Consider the following 18,534-nt stretch of genomic DNA (forward strand, 5'->3'; position numbering starts at 1 on the left):
ATGAGGAACCATGAGTAAGTATGTACAAGAACATATAAAAATCTTAAACGAAATAAAAATCTAGGTGAATACGAGTAGAACTCGCTCACTGAGGGTTCTATAAAAACTGAGATATTTATATAGATATAAACTCGAGAATCGAGAATTTCGACGATTTTTGCCCTGCTACCGGTACTGATACTGGCAAGATATCAAAATCTGTAACAAACGGCCGCTTCTTTTTATTGCATTGACGTAGAAGCTTAAATTGTTTGCAGCCCTTAGGGTCTAAATTTCAACTTGCTACGTCGCCCCATTCGAGGCAAAAAGGATTGCTAATAATTGGACAGATAGACAGACGGACAACGAAGCGATCCTATAAGGTTTCCGTTTGTACCGATTGAGATTTGGAACTCTAAAAATCGAGAAATATGGAATGAAATGCAGTTCGGGGAAAAGCAAGACTATGGTGGTAATCAGAAGAGACAGAGATGGCAAGGGGGTAAATTAATATTAACGGAGAGGATATTGAATTTGTGGGTAGCTTTAAATATCTAGGAAGAGTGATAATGGAGAACGCAAGAATAGAGGCAGAAGGTAGCAAAAACATAAAATAGAACAATGCGTTTTATCGGTATGTGAGGGGCTTAGTCAGGGGAAGAGAGATGCCAATGAAGTGGAGAGAAGTGGTGTACAAGACGTACTTTACACCCAAGCTGGCATTTGCATTGGAGACCTGGACAATGACGAGAAGAGAGGTGAACAAAATTGAAGGCAGTGAAATGAAATTCCTAAGAAGTATGTTAGGGAAACGAGAAGAGGGGGAGTGAGAAATGAAGTTGTGAGGATGGAAACTGGAGCAGGAAAAGCAGAGTGAGAGGACTGAGAAGGGCAGGTTAAAATGGTTTGGATATGTAAAGAGAAGGAAGGTGGAAGAATACCAAAACAAATGACTGAGACCAAGTTTGAGCGCAAGAGGATTTGAGGGAGATCTAGAACTAGATTTATTGACTCAGTAAAGACCAGTTTAAAAAGAAGGTATATAGACTGGAACTAAACAAGTATAGAAGAAGAATGACAGAAAGATAGGGAAAAGTTGAGGAGTATCATAAATGCCCCAATGTTGCCTGATGCTGGAGAAAGGGGAAACGAAGACGACGACTACACAGCAATATGGTAAGGTTTACTGATGAAGAGTTAGCTGATTATCAACTCGTGCATAGTTTTACTTAATGTAATTGAACAGCGGCACAAGGACGCTATGTTGGGCTGCCGGCAACTGCGTCACGGTACTTTTGCATTTGTAAGTAGGTGGCTACTAGAAACTGAATTATTCTGTGTTGGAACGGAAGATGTTTGCTGTGCGAGATATGCCAAAAAGGCTGATCTGCAGGAGACTCTGTTACATGTGGTTGATGACAATCGTGCCACCAGCAGTGGACGTGCTGCAGGAGCTCTGAAAACAAGAACTGTTATTTTACTCTGTGTATTGTTTTGCACGATTTGGTAATTGCATATTACAGACTTTTTCACTATTGTGAGTATATTTCCACACAAACAAAGATTATTAAGGTAATGAATCGAATGAGTGGGAATTACATTATTACTCTGTAATGAGCCACTGGAAACCTTGCGTCCCTTGAACTAAAATATTCAGAAAATATCCCTGAACAACCTCTGAAATTTTGATGGTGGAGCTTCGATTGCCCTGTATATCATATTGTTATCACACGTCATTGTTCTGTTTCTTTAACATTTTGAATAATGTTTGTAACTCCTATTGTAAGCTCTTGTGTGTTACCAAGAGTTTTCACTGCTGACAGCACGGAGTAACAAGAAGTAGTGCTAATGTCGTTTTGGCATAACATAAATTAGTTACTGTAGCTACTGGTTGCTAAGAGTGCTAAAATTTAGAAAACAATAGATTCCTAGGGCTCTGCTGTTACATAACCCTTCAGAGAGAGAGGCATCAGAAAAAGAAGTTATGGCGACACAAAGCTAACCACGCTTTAAACAGGCTGGTGAAGGTGCGTTGCGGAAGCAGTTTCTCGAGGTCTCTGTAAATCATCAAGATGCAAAAACAGTTCTTGATTTTTTTTTCATGAGCGTGCGAGCCACAAGTAGGTATAATAATTGATGCCGGCATACTGAAATGGCCTTGGCGTATTGTTTAATAAGCTTGCAAAACAGCCGCAAAAAGCAATGCGTCACTAGCTCCAGCAATGTATTTCTGTGCCTGGAGGACAATTTTAGGCCACTGTTTCGCGTGAGAATTTCGCCACTTGGATTGAACAAAGGATGCGGTATCAACGTAGCGTGGAAACATTCACGCAGTGTAACAACATAATTTCTGTGACATATTTCCTTTCTTAAGTTGTGACTATCTATGCACGCAAACTCGTAAAAACGTCTGTACCCAAAATCAGAGTGTAAGATGGTATTTTTGGTAAAATTCGTTGTTACGTAAATATAACAAGGTATTTATGTGAAAACCTTGCACAAATTTTCATTTACGCTTCGGCTCCAGAACCTGCATCTGTGATTCGAGAGATGTATCCAGAGAAACGTCGTATTTCGACGGATTCTCTAAAATTAATTCACCCTACCACGTGCGTGTGATGTCCTCAGGCCTCGTCCTGATAGTCTTGCGGGGCAGCAAATCTGACAGCCACCTACCGGGTTGCGAATGAACTGGTAGGTCATAACTCGGGACTCGGAGGTAACTGGTTCTATCGCGGCAGTATTTGAATGGCGAAAGGAGAGGAGCTGATGATGCAAGATTATTGATGAACAAATTCTGGGCCGATGTTCTGGACTATGTTCCAAACGTCACCAGAATGACTTAGGACACTGTTGAAAGCGATGGTATTGTCCGAATTGGACGAAAAGTTCGGCGGCACCCTTGATGCTATTTGAGAAGAGTTGGCTAAATAACGGTAACAGTTTTCAAACCTTCCTTCTATAGTATCATCATCATATTCATCGTCATCATAACAATCAGCATCATCAGCTCAAACACTACAATATATCTAAATCAATTTCAATGGATTAGTGGTTTGGGTTGGGTTGATTTAGGGGAGGAGAACAAACTGCGAGGTCATCGGTCTCATCAGATTAGTCAGATTAGGGAAGGATGGGGAAGGAAGTGCCCATTGAAAGGAACCTTCCCGGAATTTGCCTGAAGCGATTTAGGGAAATCACGGAAAACCTAAATCAGGATGGCCGGACGCGGGATTGAACCGTCGTCCTCCCGAATGCGAGTCCAGTGTGCTAACCACTGCGCCACCTCGCTCGGTCTATGAATTAGTGTAATGAACAATACCGTGGTGTTAAAACATCTCTAGAATTTCCACTTGTGGGAGTGGAGGTGTGAAAGCGGTGGCGTCTAACATAACTTCGGAACAGCTGGAGCAATTATAATAAAACTTGCTACATACTGTATATACCCTTCTAATTAGAAAAGTACATTCTTTGGACAGACTACCACAGAATCCTTAGGAATGGGGAGCAAGTGCCAAGGTGATAGACACGCAAAAAATAATAGAAAACGAATTATATTAGCGTCTTTTGTGTGTTTGTTTGTTTGAGTGTGTGTGTGTGTGTGCGTGTGTGTGTATGTGTGTGTGTTGGAGAGAGGGGAGGGGGGAGGTCAGGGAGCTTATTGCTTATTGGCGACAGTCCCAGTAGCATTTAACCTTTACGGCTGTAGTGGTATTAGAAATAGATGGCACGTAAAAGTGCAACTGTCTGGGAAAGAAAATGTGGGATTTGTATATTCTTAGGACTCCGGGAGACAGGAGTTGAGATAGGGGAAGCAACACAGTGGGTGATATCTATGCGTAACTCTGTAACGCATTGAGAAATTTCAATGAAATTTAGTACAAATATGGCATTCTTTATAGGGGGAAAAATTGTTGCTGTTAGCCACTGCACTGCGAGGAGTGGAAGTGGGGATGAGAAGAAAGTGCTATGAAAAATTAATCGAAAACGGCCGATAGTAGATCCTAATATATACTATTGCGGGTTGCTTGGATGATGGTGACTGCCATGATAGCTATTGATCAAAAACGTGTGTGGGTGGGCGTCGAAAGAGGGAACTAACATGCTGAATGTACTTGTGGAATTCGTGGAGCAATTTCAATTAAACCTGCATACACATATCTGAAGAAGACTTTCGGAAAAACGTGCAAGATCCTATGCGGGGGTGAAAGATGGATGTTAAGAAAAATGTAATCGAAGATGGCTGATATCAGTGTTACATCCATAGCCTTCTAGGTCATTGTTTGACTGGAGACAGCAATAAATGACATTTGCCACCTATCGCATTTTTGCCATTAAAACAAGAAAATAAACTGAGTTTGATTTTCACTATAGATTTAATTTATTTTAGTATCTAATATAAGGAAGGAAGAAAGATTAGGGTTTAACTTCCCGTACACATCGTTGCCATTAGAGACGGTGCACAAGCTCGGAATGTTTCGAGGATGGAGAAAGAAATCGGCCGTGCTCTGCTCAAGAAATCACTCCAGCCTTTGCAGCGAGCGATTTAGTGAAATCACGGAGAACCTAAATCTGGATGGCCGGAGCCGGATTTGAACCGTCTCCCTCCCAAATGCGAGTCCAGCGTGCTACCCAGTGCGCCACTGCACTGGGATAAATACGCACCATGAAACGCTAATAAATGCATAAAAGGCACATCTGGTCGCGAGGACCTTTTTGGGACTAGACGTACGCAACTCACTCCACTATTGACTATTTGCAAGCTTTGTGGTTTTGTACTCAACAAACGCCATCCAAGAGTCTATCATGAAATCCTGGTGTGGAAGACACCACCATCGTTTAGAATAATGAGTGTTTCGTGACAGACAGATCACTTACCATTTTAGTGCCAAATTACAAATTGTGAATAGCCAGAGCAGTCTAATCACTCCAGGGCGGGTTTAAGACCCAAACGACACAAGCCGCTGCCAGTGGCTTTAAGCTGCGAGGGGTGCCAGAGGCGCCACAATTGTATACGACGTACCATGTTAGTAGCGGTCACTTGTGGCGCCAAGCTGAGAGGGGCACCCAGATACACGATTTGTATACAGTACGTATCACAGTTAGTAGCGAAAACAGACGTGGGTGAAAGGGGTTCCGAAAGGATAGGCTAAACACGGTTGGCGGTGGCGTGTTTGTTGCTGTTAGAAGTAGTCCAACTTGTCGCGAAATTGAAGTAGATACTTCCTCTGAGTTAGTATGGGCAGAGGTCATTGTCGACAACCGAAACAAAATAATAATTTGATCCTTTTACCGACCTCCCAATTCAGATGATACAGTTGCTGAAAGGTTCAAAGAAAACTTGAGTTTGATTTCAAACACGTACCCGACTCATACGATAATATTTGGTGGTGACTTTAATTTACCCTCGATATGTTGGCGAAAATACATGTTTAATCCCGAAGGTACGCATAAAATATCATCCGAAATTGTGCTAAACGCATTCTCTGAAAATTATTTCGAGCAGTTATTTCGTGAGCCTACGCGAATACTAAACGGTTGTGAAAACACACTTGATCTCTTAGCAACAGATAATCCTCACTTAACGAGCATCAAAACCGATACAGGGCTGTTGTAGCGAGATTGAATATTGTAATCCCCAAATTCTACAAATTTAAACGAAAAATATACCTATTCGAAAATGCAGATAAAAATTCACTTGAAGCCTTCCTGATAGACAATCTCCACTCATTCCAAATTAATAATATAAGTGTAGACCAGATGTGGCTTGAATTCAAAGAAATAGTATCGGCAGCAATTGAGAGGTTTATACCAAATAAACTAACAAACGACGGAGCTGATCCTCCTTGGTACACAAAACGGTTTAGAACACTATTGCAGAAACATCGAATCAAACATGCCAAATTTAAACAGACGCAAAATCCCAAAGACTGGCGATCTTTTACAGAAGCTCGAAATTTAGTGCGGACTCAATGCGAGATGCTTACAACAGTTTCCACAACGAAACTTTGTCTCGAAACCTGGCAGAAAATCCAAAGAGATTCTGGTCGTATGTGAAGTATGTTAGCGGCAAGAAACAATCAATGCCTTCTCTGCGCGATAGCAATGGAGATACTATCGAAGACAGTGCTGCCAAAGCAGAGTTACTAAACAGTCTTTCGAAATGCCTTCACAAAAGAAGACGAAGTAAGTATTCCAGAATTCGAATCGAGAATAGCTGCCAACATGAGTAACGTAGAAGTAAATGTCCTCGGAGTAGTGAAGTAACTTTAATCACTTAGTAAAAGCAAGTCTTCTGGTCCAGACTGTATACCAATTAGGTTCCTTTCGGAGAATCCCGATGCATTAGCTCCATACTTAACAATCATATACAACCGTTCTCTCGACGAAAGATCCGTACCCAAAAACTGGAAAGGTGCACAGGTCACACCAATATTCAAGAAAGGTAGTAGGAGTAATCCTTTAAATTACAAACCCATATCGTTAACGTCGATATGGAGCAGGATTTTGGAACATCTATTGTGTTCAAACATTATGAATCACCTCGAAGAAAAGTGTCTATTGACACATAGTCAACATGGGTTTAGAAAGCATCGTTCCTGTGAAAGACAACTGGCTCTTGATTCACATGATGTGTTGAATGCTATTGATAAGCGATTTCAGATCGGTTCCGTATTTCTGAATTTCCGAAAGGCTTTTGACACTGTACCACACAAGCGGCTTGTACTGAAATTACGTGTTTATGGAATATCGTCTCAGTTATGTGACTGGATTTGTGATTTCCTGTCAGAGAGGTCACAGTTCGTAGTAATTGACGGAAAGTCATCGAGTAAAACACTAGTGATTTCTGGCGTTCCACAAGGTGGTGTTATAGGCCCTTTGCTGTTCCTTATCTATATAAACGATTTTGGAGACAATCTGAGCAACCATCTTAGGTTGTTTGCAGATGACGCTGTCGTTTATCGACTAATAAAGTCATCAGAAGATCAAAACAAATTGCAAAACGATTTAGAAAAGATATCTGAATGGTGCGAAAATTGACAGTTGACCCTAAATAACGAAAAGTGTGAGGTCATCCAAATGAGTGCTAAAAGGAATTCGTTAAAATTCGGCTACACGATAAATCAGTCTAATCTAAAAGCCGTAAATTCAACTAAATACCTAGGTATTACAATTACGAAGAACTTAAATTGGAAGGAACACACAGAAAATGTTGTGGGGAAGGCTATCCTAAGACTACGTTTTATTGGCAGGACACTTAGAAAATGTAACAGACCTACTAAGAAGACTGCCTAGACTACGCTTGTCCGTCCTCTTTTAGAATACTCCTGCGCGGTGTGGGATCCTTACCACATAGGACTGACGGAGTACATCGAAAAATTTCAAAGAAGGGCAGCACGTTAGGTATTATCGGGAAATATGGGAGAGAGTGTCACAGAAATGATACAAGATGTGGGTTAGACATCATTAAAAGAAATGCGTTTTTCGTTGCGACGGAATCTTTTCAGAAATTCCAATCATCAACTTTCTCCTCCGAATGCGAAAATATTTTGTTGACACCCACCTACATAGGGAGACAAGATCACCACGATAAAATAATGGAAATCAGAGCTCGTACGGAAAGATATTAGTGTCTTTCCGCGCGCTATTCGAGATTGGAATAATAGCGAATTGTGAAGGTGGTTCGATGAACCCTCTGCCAGGCACTTAAATGTGACTTGCAGAGTACCGATGTAGATTTGGATGTAGGTGTAGAGGGGAAAAGGGGGAAGGGAGGCGCCCACTGGTAAGCCACTTGTGTGGAAAAATGTTCTCGAACCGGCCCTGATTATTTTCAAGAGACTTCTAAAGAAGTCATCGTTTCCAACAAGCCACCGTGCTAACTGCACGTCTGTGGCACACAGATTCCGTCAGATGCTTCTCTGAAAGTCACTTGGAATGATATAACCGAACCAAGAAACAAGGTGCGTTTCAGGCACATTTCAGACCAATGAAAGTATTCACGCTAGAGGAATATGTAACGCGCCGTACAGATTAGATTGACACCTCGTGTCGCAGCGGACAGATTCGAAAAAATCCACCTTTTCAGTCCTCGTATACCCAGTCCAATTGACAACGAACAATGCGTATGATGGAACTTGTCGGAAGATCAGTTACGATTTGTTATATGAGCCATATTTTTGTAATATCCTGACCAAAAGCCATCAGTGGTTATTTCCAGAATTAGATTTTCGCTCTGCAGCGGAGTGTGCGCTGATATGAAACTTCCTGGCAGATTAAAACTGTGCGCCGGAACGAGACTCGAATCTTTGCCTTTCCTTCTGAAGAGCTTATGTGAAGTTTGAAAGGAAGGAGACGAGGTACTGGCAAAATTAAAGCTGTGAGGACAAGTCCCGAGTCGTGCTTGGGTAGCTCAGTTGGTAGAGCACTTACCCGCGAAAGGCAAAGATCCCTAGTTCGAGTCTCGGTTTAGCACACAGTTAAAATCTACCAGAGAGTTTCAGTGGTTATTTCGTTTACAACGAAGAATTCAGCAACAACGTAACTAATGGCTGATCTCCGAAGAAAGAGTGCAGTTCATAAACACTCCACCAGTCTGAACCCTGACACAATACTAATTTCGAGCCAGATGGGCGATGTTAGGTATAGTAATTGAAAAAGTTTTAGGACAACACATCTGATTTTCATTAACAAGAAGAATTCCAGAGTTCCTACGATAACCAACGTTGAAACCTCAGTATGCTCTCCTCACTAGCATGCAACTTTTCAACAAAATGGCTCTGAGTACTATGGGACTTAACATCTGAGGTCATCAGTCCCCTAGAACGTAGAACTACTTAAACCTAACCAACCTAAGGACATCACACACATCCATGCCCGAGGCAGGATTCGAACCTGCGACGGTAGCGGTCTTGCGGTTCCAGACTGAAGCGCCTTGAACCGCTCGGTCACAGTGGCCGGCTGCAACTTTTCATAGTCCAGAAAATAACAACTCACGTCGACACGGCCGGCCGGAGTGGCGTGCGGTTCTAGGCGCTACAGTCTGGAACCGCGAGATCGCTGCGGTCGCATGTTCGAATCCTGTCTCGGGCATGGATGTGTGTGATGTCCTTAGGTTAGTTAGGTTTCAGTAGTTCTAATTTCTAGGGGACTGATGACCACAGAAGTTGTCACATGGTGCTCAGAGCCATTTGAACGTCGACACGTAGACAACACGTATCAACGTCACTTTCCGAGTATTATGATAGAACACACGCTAATAGCGATCGACTGATACGAAATTAACCAACAGCTCCATTCACAAATAAAATAAAATAAAAATCCGTCAATATTGTCACGACGACGTAAGGTATAATCTGTATTAGCAACAGCATTAATTAATATTCTATTATCTAGCATTGCTGAGCTTTAGTATGCACCACTACCAGAAACAAAATTTTTCTACTGGTGATAACAAAATCTAACTTTCACTGTGGATGATTCCACTACAATTCTGTCGTCTGCTTAAAATGAAACGTAGGATATTCACTCGCACAAATAAAACGACGACGCCCTTCTAGTACGAAACGAAATGACAAACACCAATAAAGTACTATTCCGGTTCAATATGAGCATACACAAACTTGTTTAATAATCCTAGAGACGAATTATACGTTCATGAAATATTATGTATTTGTATGCCGTTAGTTTCTGATGAAGCAACGACATTATTGTTACGTCTTATTTACATTCCGTTGCTAACCAGCGACTGTACTATTCGCAGACTGAGAGTTCATCATTTACTTCCAGTGTTCCAAATCAATTGCGAATCTATTCTTTCGTAATGTTACTTCCCTTTAGGTATTTGTACTATCTTTTGCTTTCCAACGATTCCGTCTTTTGCCCAAGACCGACTCAAACAGTTATTATTAAATATTTCTCAAATAAGATATAGCTAAATCTTTAGTTTACTACGTTTACGTAATACTATATTGTTGGCCCTTGCCAAGTCCAATAAATTGGGATTAACTTTATTTTAATCAAACTTCCCTAAAGCAACTCTGAAAAAAATTACCTTTTCTCTTTCTTTCTTTCTTTATCTTAGTCTCTTTATCTCATTTTTTCTCTTTAGTTGATGAATCAAACTTTCTTTAGTACTTTCTTTGTACTACAAATGACATACGCAGAAAACAGTTTTAAAGTTTCACATAATTAGGGTGATATGGTGAATATTGTGAATCGAGTGAAATGGTGAATTGCTTTAATTCTTTACTGGTTAAACAGTCTGTATGTCTGCATGCCAACAGTCTCTGATCATCTGTGCAGTGTGCACGTGTTGAAAACCAGATCCGTTTTAAAAACCTGTAAGTACTTTGTACAAAACTGTTTTTGACGCTAAATAATTTTTATATGCTGCATGCATTTGTAGATGTTACTTCAGGTAGCGTAGTCCGCGGGGTATTTTTTGATATATTCTGCCTTCTTATACTGCTTATGTACTACATAACCTAGAAATCGCTGCGTCTAGTGTTTTGAACTTCTTGCCGTGCTATTCACCGTTTCACCCACAGCAAATGGGAGGAATGGTGAACTCGGGCAGGGATGATACAGTGAAGGACTTTTCTTATGTGTAAAGTGTAAAGCTTTTATTTAGGTACATCCCTACCAGGGTTTTTGACAAGTCATGAAATGTTAGCGTTTCCTATCCCATGAGAGAGTTATATTCTGTTTTATCCGACGTCTCAATACAATCGTTAATTTAAAAATTAATTTTTATATATATTTTTTGCGAGTAAAGTTTGGTTTGTCAGTGATTAAAAAAGTAGATGTTCTAACTACTGCCATTGTTCCAGGCAAAGATGCCTACATTTTACAAAAGACAAAAAGGATCCAGCCGTGCTGATTGGACAGAGGAGCAACTTAACGATGCCGTAAAAGCGGTGCAAAATGGAATGAGCCTGAAAAAAAGCCTCAAAGGAGTATAACGTTCCATGGTCAACGCTGAAGAGACGATTAGCAAACGGGTGCTTTACGAAAAAACCTTTGGGTGGGCCGCCTGTACTAACACAAGAATTTGAGAAAAAGTTGGTAAAACATATTATAAAATAACAAAACTTCGGATTTGCACCGACAAGGACAGAAGTACGTACCATGGCATATAAACTAGCTGAGAAATATAATCAACATCACAATTTTTACCGAGAAAAGGAAATTGCTGGAATGGATTGGCTACATATATTCTTAAAAAGAAATCCGGAACTCTCAATCCGCAAATCGGAAGGAGTTTCACAAGCACGGTCAAGGGATTTCAGTACGAAAAACGTTTCAGACTATTTTTCATTGCTGCAGAACATCTTGGTAGAGCATAACCTCCTTGATAAGCCGAGAAGTATATTCAACGTAGGTGAGTCCGGACTTCAGCCGAATAATAGACCAGGTTACGTGTTGGCAGCAAAGGGGTCTAAGAGCGTTCCAGCGATAACATCCGGTGAAAATAGTAAAACCATATCTGCAATCGCTTGCTGCAATGGAGATGGCATGTTTTTATCCCCAGCTTATGTTTTGAAGGGAAAAAATGAAAAAGCCGAGTACAAGGACGGTATGCCGCCGTTTAATGAACAAAGTAAGAGCATATGGACTATCAGACCAATTGTGTGATTGGATTGAGGAGTTCCTAGATAACAGGACGCAGCATGTCATTCTCAATGGAGAGAAGTCTTCCGAAGTAAGAGTGATTTCAGGTGTGCCGCAGGGGAGTGTCATAGGACCGTTGCTATTCACAATATACATAAATGACCTGGTGGATGACATCGGAAGTTCACTGAGGCTTTTTGCAGATGATGCTGTGGTGTATCGAGAGGTTGTAACAATGGAAAATTGTACTGAAATGCAGGAGGATCTGCAGCGAATTGACGCATGGTGCAGGGAATGACAATTGAATCTCAATGTAGACAAGTGTAATGTGCTGCGAATACACAGAAAGATAGATCCTTTATCATTTAGCTACAAAATAGCAGGTCAGCAACTGGAAGCAGTTAATATCATAAATTATCTGGGAGTACGCATTAGGAGTGATTTAAAATGGAATGATCATATAATATTGATCGTCGGTAAAGCAGATGCCAGACTGAGATTCATTGGAAGAATCCTAAGGAAATGCAATCTGAAAACAAAGGAAGTAGGTTACAGTACGCTTATTCGCCCACTGCTTGAATACTGCTCAGCAGTGTGGGATCCGTACCAGATAGGGTTGATAGAACAGATAGAGAAGATCCAACGGAGAGCAGCGCGCTTCGTTACAGAATCATTTAGTAATCGCGAAAGCGTTACGGAGATGATAGATAAACTCCAGTGGAAGACTCTGAAGGAGAGACGCTCAGTAGCTCGGTACGGGCTTTTGTCAAAGTTTCGAGAACATACCTTCACCGAAGAGTCAAGCAGTATATTGCTCCCTCCTACGTATATCTCGCGAAGAGACCATGAGGATAAAATCAGAGAGATTAGAGCCCACACAGAGACATACCAACAATCCTTCTTTCCACGAACAATACGAGACTGGAATAGAAGGGAGAACCGATAGAGGTACTCAAGGTACCCTCCGCCACACACCGTCAGGTGGCTTGCGGAGTATGGATGTAGATGTAGATGTAGATGTAGATGTAGGTTCCACGCTTTTCATGTCACAAAAGTCGGCGTACTAACAACTGACATTTTTCTTCTGTGACTAAGTAACCATTTTGCACCGAGGAAGCCTGAGGGAACAGTCGTGCTTATTTTGGATGGACATAGCTCTCATTGCAGTAGCGTGGATACATTAGAGTTTGCAGAAGAAAAAAAAACATAGTTTAGCTCTGTCTACCCAGCCACACCACACACTATCTGCAGCCGCTAGACAGAGCATTTTTAAAGCTCTGAAATTCTATTATTACAATGCTTGCAATTCGTGCATTAAAATGAATCCAAATAGAAAAATTTCCAGGTTAGTGTTCGGGGGACTGCTTACAAAGGCATGGCTACTAGTAGCTACGACAGAGAATGCAATATCGGGGTTCAGAAGCACAGGAATCATCCCGTTTAATCCCGATGTCATCCCCGAATACGCGTTTTTAACATCAGCTTCAGATCAACGTCAGGAAAGCAACGAACGACATGAAAATAGACCTACTTCACCTCGACCAAGTTGTTCGCACTGACAGAAGATACCTAATCCCTCGGAAGAAGCAACTGCAGGGACTTGAACACATACAAGTTTCACCACAACTGGGCTGTTCGCAAAGGGCGGAAAATCCACAGGAAAACATGCAGTTTTCATCAGAAGCAACAGACATGACCTCGGCAGTGGCAACAGAAGAATCTCAAATAACCCCTGGCAAACTCTTGGACCATATTTCGCCGATACCTATCCTAGATAAATTCGCATCTGCAAGGAAGAAGCCCAGAGCTTAAGCTGAGGTTTTGACTTCTCCAGAAAACATCGACAACCTGTGAAACAGAAAACGACAAAATGAGTCAGTGAAGAGTAGAGTAAATGCTAAAAAGAGGACCAAAGGAGAAACCGTAACCAAAGGAAAAACCGTAACCAAAGGAAAAACCGTAACCAAAGAGACTACCAAAGGAATTGTGAAAAAGAAGCAGCCTAAGAAACGAAAAGCGTCTACCACTGACACCGGATCCGACTCGTCGCTGGATATCCAATTGCAAGACGATGATGACGACGCAGATGATGAAGAGTGTTGTTGTGTAGGGTGCGGTCAACTGTACAGTTGCACTAAAAAGGATGTGGATTGGATCAAATGTATTAGCTGCCAACGTTGGCTGCATGAAGACTGTTCAAAATATGAATCTGTGTGTGACGTATGTGGCAAAAAGCAGGGGAAATAAGTTCACCATTTCACCCAAAGGGCATTTGCCATTTCACCCATGTACATTGGTGAAATGGTGAAATTGATAAAAATAAGTAATGTTTTTTTAAACTTTTGTAGTGCATTAAAGAGGATGTGGTATTGTTAATGTGTTACTTACGTATTTTGTGAAAGAAGAGTGTTTTTATTTTGTTTAAATAAACAATTTCTTGTCTTCTAAGGGGCCCAGATTTTTTGTTCACCGTATCACCCTGATTTAGCCTAAACATCATTATTTTTATCTTGAAAATCTCAATGGTCACAATTTATAGTGTTTGGTTCAAGTGCTGTTTATAACCTATTCTCCTTCGAATCAGAAAACAAACTAAAAAAAGTGTCTTCGTCACTTTGTATTCTATTTTTAGATTTTAGCAAAATTCATAGCTCTTCAGGCGTTTACATTCTGACATTTGCGTACCCACTACACCTTGGAGTTACTAAATCAATTACAGCGCACTTGAACCGTAAAATATGATCACCGTTCGTCCCTCGTTTGAATGGTTCTTGGTTGGATCGTTTTCTGCCTTGACTCTATCAAAATATAGGAAGACAGTCTGTTTCCAAAGACAACCGCGATATATGGTAAAGTATATTAACGCACAGTGACGTAGAGTTGCGTCTTCCGGACCTCAAAACTACAAGTATCACCTCAGTAGGTGGTCATGGTCTTCTCAAGCGTTGTTCACATACCTTAGAATACGCAATAATAATCCTAATTAGCCGATACTCACTTCCTTTACATCCACTATTATATCAGCTGTGTCACCTTCTATTGTGCACGCGATCAATACTCCAAACTATCCTAAATATTGGATAGTTAACGGATGAGTTGTCCAACATTCTCATAAATCCCTAACCAAAGAAAAGAAACCTTCACAACATCTAATAGCCGGTACGACCAAGTATTCTTCAAAATTCATCAACAGATTTACCATATAATCGTGTACAGTATTTCCGTACTTATAATCCACAGTGCGTGGCTTTACACGGACGCCCACCTAGCTATATTCCGAATCTAAATTATCATGCACTCATACAGCAATCACATTCGGCTGCCACGCAGACACCAACACTTCTCATTACTAATCCAATAGATTAAACTCCCGACCTCAGGACTGGCTGCCGAATTTCAATTAACTTGCCGGAGAATATTACTACTGATGACGAACAAGAATTCAGAATCAAACTATGACACGTCAGTGTCCTGTTACACACTACTACGACCGCGTCATAACAGCGACTACTCATGCTTCCTTCCAAAAGGATCGAACTTAAGAATCATTTTACGAACAATCTTAGAACGGTGATTATTCCTTGTACATGTTAAGTTCATTCTTCGTGGCCTTCGGTAACGTTACTGGTGACCAGCTGCAATAGTGTAGCGTCGTTTACTCACGCTGCTACCCACTCGCTCTGGTGATGGAGCATCTCCGACTGCGACCTGGTTTTCATCAGCTTTTTCTCTCGGTCTTTAGATATTCATATCTTTTAGAAGTTTAAACATCCATTTTCTTGTCGAGATTTAGTTGAGTCGGCTCTATTACGTAATGCGAAACGAAAAAATCGTGTCAACGTTTTTTTTTTTTTTCGTATTACAAATACTTACATGGGGTGAAATCTGTTCCATGATAAGTGGACTCACCTTGAGAAGGAGAGAACGTAAGTTCAGTTCCACATCCAGCCATCCAGATATAGATTTTCTGTGATTTCACTAAACGGATTAAGGTTCAAATGGTTCAAATGGCTCTGAGCACTGTGGTACTTAACTTCTGAGGTCATCAGTCCCCTAGAACTTGCAACTACTTAAACCTAACTAACCTGAGGACATCACACACATCCATGTCCGAGGCAGGATTCGAACCTGCGACCGTAGCGGTCGCGCGGTTCCAGACTGTAGCGCCTAGAACCGCTCGGCCACTCTGGCCGGCTAAACGGATTAAGGAAAACACCGGAATACAACGTATTGTGAATACATAGAAAGCACTTACTTCCTTGAAATACGTAGGAGTATGCGTACGGAGCGATTTGACGTGAAACGACCACATGAAATATGCAGAAGTATTTGTACGGAGCGATTTGAAGTGGAACGACCACATAAAATTAATCGCAGGTAAGACAGGTGCCAGACTGAGATTAATTGGCAGAGTTCTCAGGAAACGTAATCCATCTACGAAGAAAGTAGCTTACAAGACTTTCGTTCGACCAGTACTTGAATACTGGTCCTCAGTTTGAAATCCGTATCAGACAGTACTTTTAGATGAAACAGAGGACATCCAAAGAAGAGCAGCACGTTTCGTTACAGGTTGCTTTAGTAAAAGCGAAAGCTTCACGGAGAGGAAAAGACAAAGCTGCAAGAGAGGCGTTCTGTATCACGGTATGGTCTACTGTTAAAATTCCGGGAGTGTATGTTCCCAGGTGAGTCAAACAATACATTTCTTCCTCCTACGTATATATGGCTAAAAGACCAGGGAGGTAAAATTACAGAAATTCTAGCCGACGAGGGGCTTACTAGTAATCGCTCTTCCCGCGAACCATACGCGACTAGAATAAGAGGAGGATGTGACATTTTTTTCTCAAAGTGCCCTCCGCCATACACTCTAAGGTGTAGATGTAGATAAAACCGATAAACATAACTTCATTTCATTTGTAAATTATTAGAACTACATACAATAATTCAATCAAATTTCTTTTTTTTTGTAAGCTATAAACTTTTTATCTTTATTTTCGCCCAGTCAACTATGTAAAAATCGCATACTTTCAAACGCGTTTGAAATAAACAGCCCAAATGCCTTTTAGCTGCAAAGGACAAAAGTTCGCCTTTAAAAACCCACCTGCTTATTTAAGAGGCGGTAAAAAGAAGAGGAAGACATCTGGTACGATAAGGAAAGACAATTCTGTGTTTGTCGATCACAATAGTATTAGAAATTAATCTCCGTCGGAACAGGCCTCGGAAGGCCCAACGGTACTGACAGACCGCCGTGTTATCCTGAGCCTATCGGCGTCACTGGACGCGGATATGGAGGGGCATGTGGCCAGCACACAGATCTCCCGGCCGTTCTCAGCTTTTGTGATCGGAGCCGCTACTTTTCAATCAAGTAGTTCCTCAATTGGCTTCACAAGGGCTGAGCCGAGCGCGTTTGCCAACAGCGCTCGGTAGACCCGGCGACTATCCATCCAAGTGCTAGCCAAACCCGACAGCGCACTCAACTCCAGTGATCTGACGCGAACCGGTGTTACTACTGCGGCAAAGCCGTTGGCATAGTTGTAGAATTAATAACTACTAATGATGTAAGAAGACAGTAGTAAATGGAGTAAGCATACGAGCGGTAATAGTGATGATGGTGGTGACTGTATAAGCAATACGAATATTTTCTGTAGCAGGATTTTTAACCAGAGTTTGTTACTACTTACGGTAAAAAGAAAGTAGAAACAAAGCCGTAGTGATGGCACACAGCTTGTTGCCGACCGAAAAGTATTAGGCTCTGTTGTAGAACAAATACATAATTAAAATGTATTTATAGTAAAATTAAGCAACTAAATGTCTTTACTAGAAAGATTGGTCAAATATAAAGATGTCTACATAACATCTGATAGGAATTTGGTTCCGTCAACTGCGTTCAATGTTCTAAAAATTATATTGTCTTTAGTACAAAACTGTGCAGACATGCTGCAATGATTACATCGGACACTGTCTGGTGTGAGACAGAGAATCATAACGTGGCTACACTTGGAGGGCTGGTGCGTCAACTGGAAGAAGGAAAGGAATAAGGAAGATTGGGACTCAACTCGCTGTGACATTCTGTCATCCCACACTATTGACCGGAGATCACTAGCACCACCAGCAGCTGGACAGGGGAATCACCGTTCACTTCGTGCGTCACCATTAATACTACAGCACAAACTGCTGCGTTTGCGCGTTTGGAGTGCTACCGTGACAGGGAAGCATGGAGTCCTGATGGATGGCGTCGCGTTGTGTTCAGCTATGAATTGTAGTTCCGCAATACCCCAGATGACCAGATAAAACGTAGTCGGCTGTGGTTTCTCTTGAGCTCTTTCAACATGAACACAAATACCACGAATTCTACAGAAAACGTCTAGTTTCCACTTTGTAGAGCACTTAGTATCAGCTGCTCAGCCAAAGCAAGGCACAAATTTTAGACTTGCTATTTTCTCTTCTAAGAAACTACTCATTACAATAAGGTGAATCGGTGTGTATTACGTTAAAAATGCCACCATGAAAAGCTTAATTTTAGGAATATCACCTCTTCTGGTACTTTATTTAGCGAATCGTGCAAATAATAACGGTTACAAGTCAAAAAGCTACAACTGTTTATTATCTTAAGGTAGAATATGATTCAGCTTCAGATTTATTCACAACAAACAAGACCCTCGGGCTACAATTGTATACATTAACTGTGTCTTAGCTGCAACACAAGTATTTTTTTCCTAATGGGAACATGAGGTTAACATTTGCGAATTTTTAACCTTTTCATCATGCGCAAGTGCTGCCAACTCTTGGGCATCACTATGAAAAAATCAGCAATTCATGTAGCAGTGCACAGCAGCTTGTGACAACCACAATATACGGATGTGGTTGGTTCGCTGTGTTCCATTGTATTATTGAATTTTGTTATTGTTATTTTGCTTGGTACTTATTGTATGATTACTTTTCTAT

Source organism: Schistocerca cancellata, chromosome 1 (assembly GCF_023864275.1).
Source record: "Schistocerca cancellata isolate TAMUIC-IGC-003103 chromosome 1, iqSchCanc2.1, whole genome shotgun sequence".
NCBI lineage: Eukaryota > Metazoa > Arthropoda > Insecta > Orthoptera > Acrididae > Schistocerca > Schistocerca cancellata.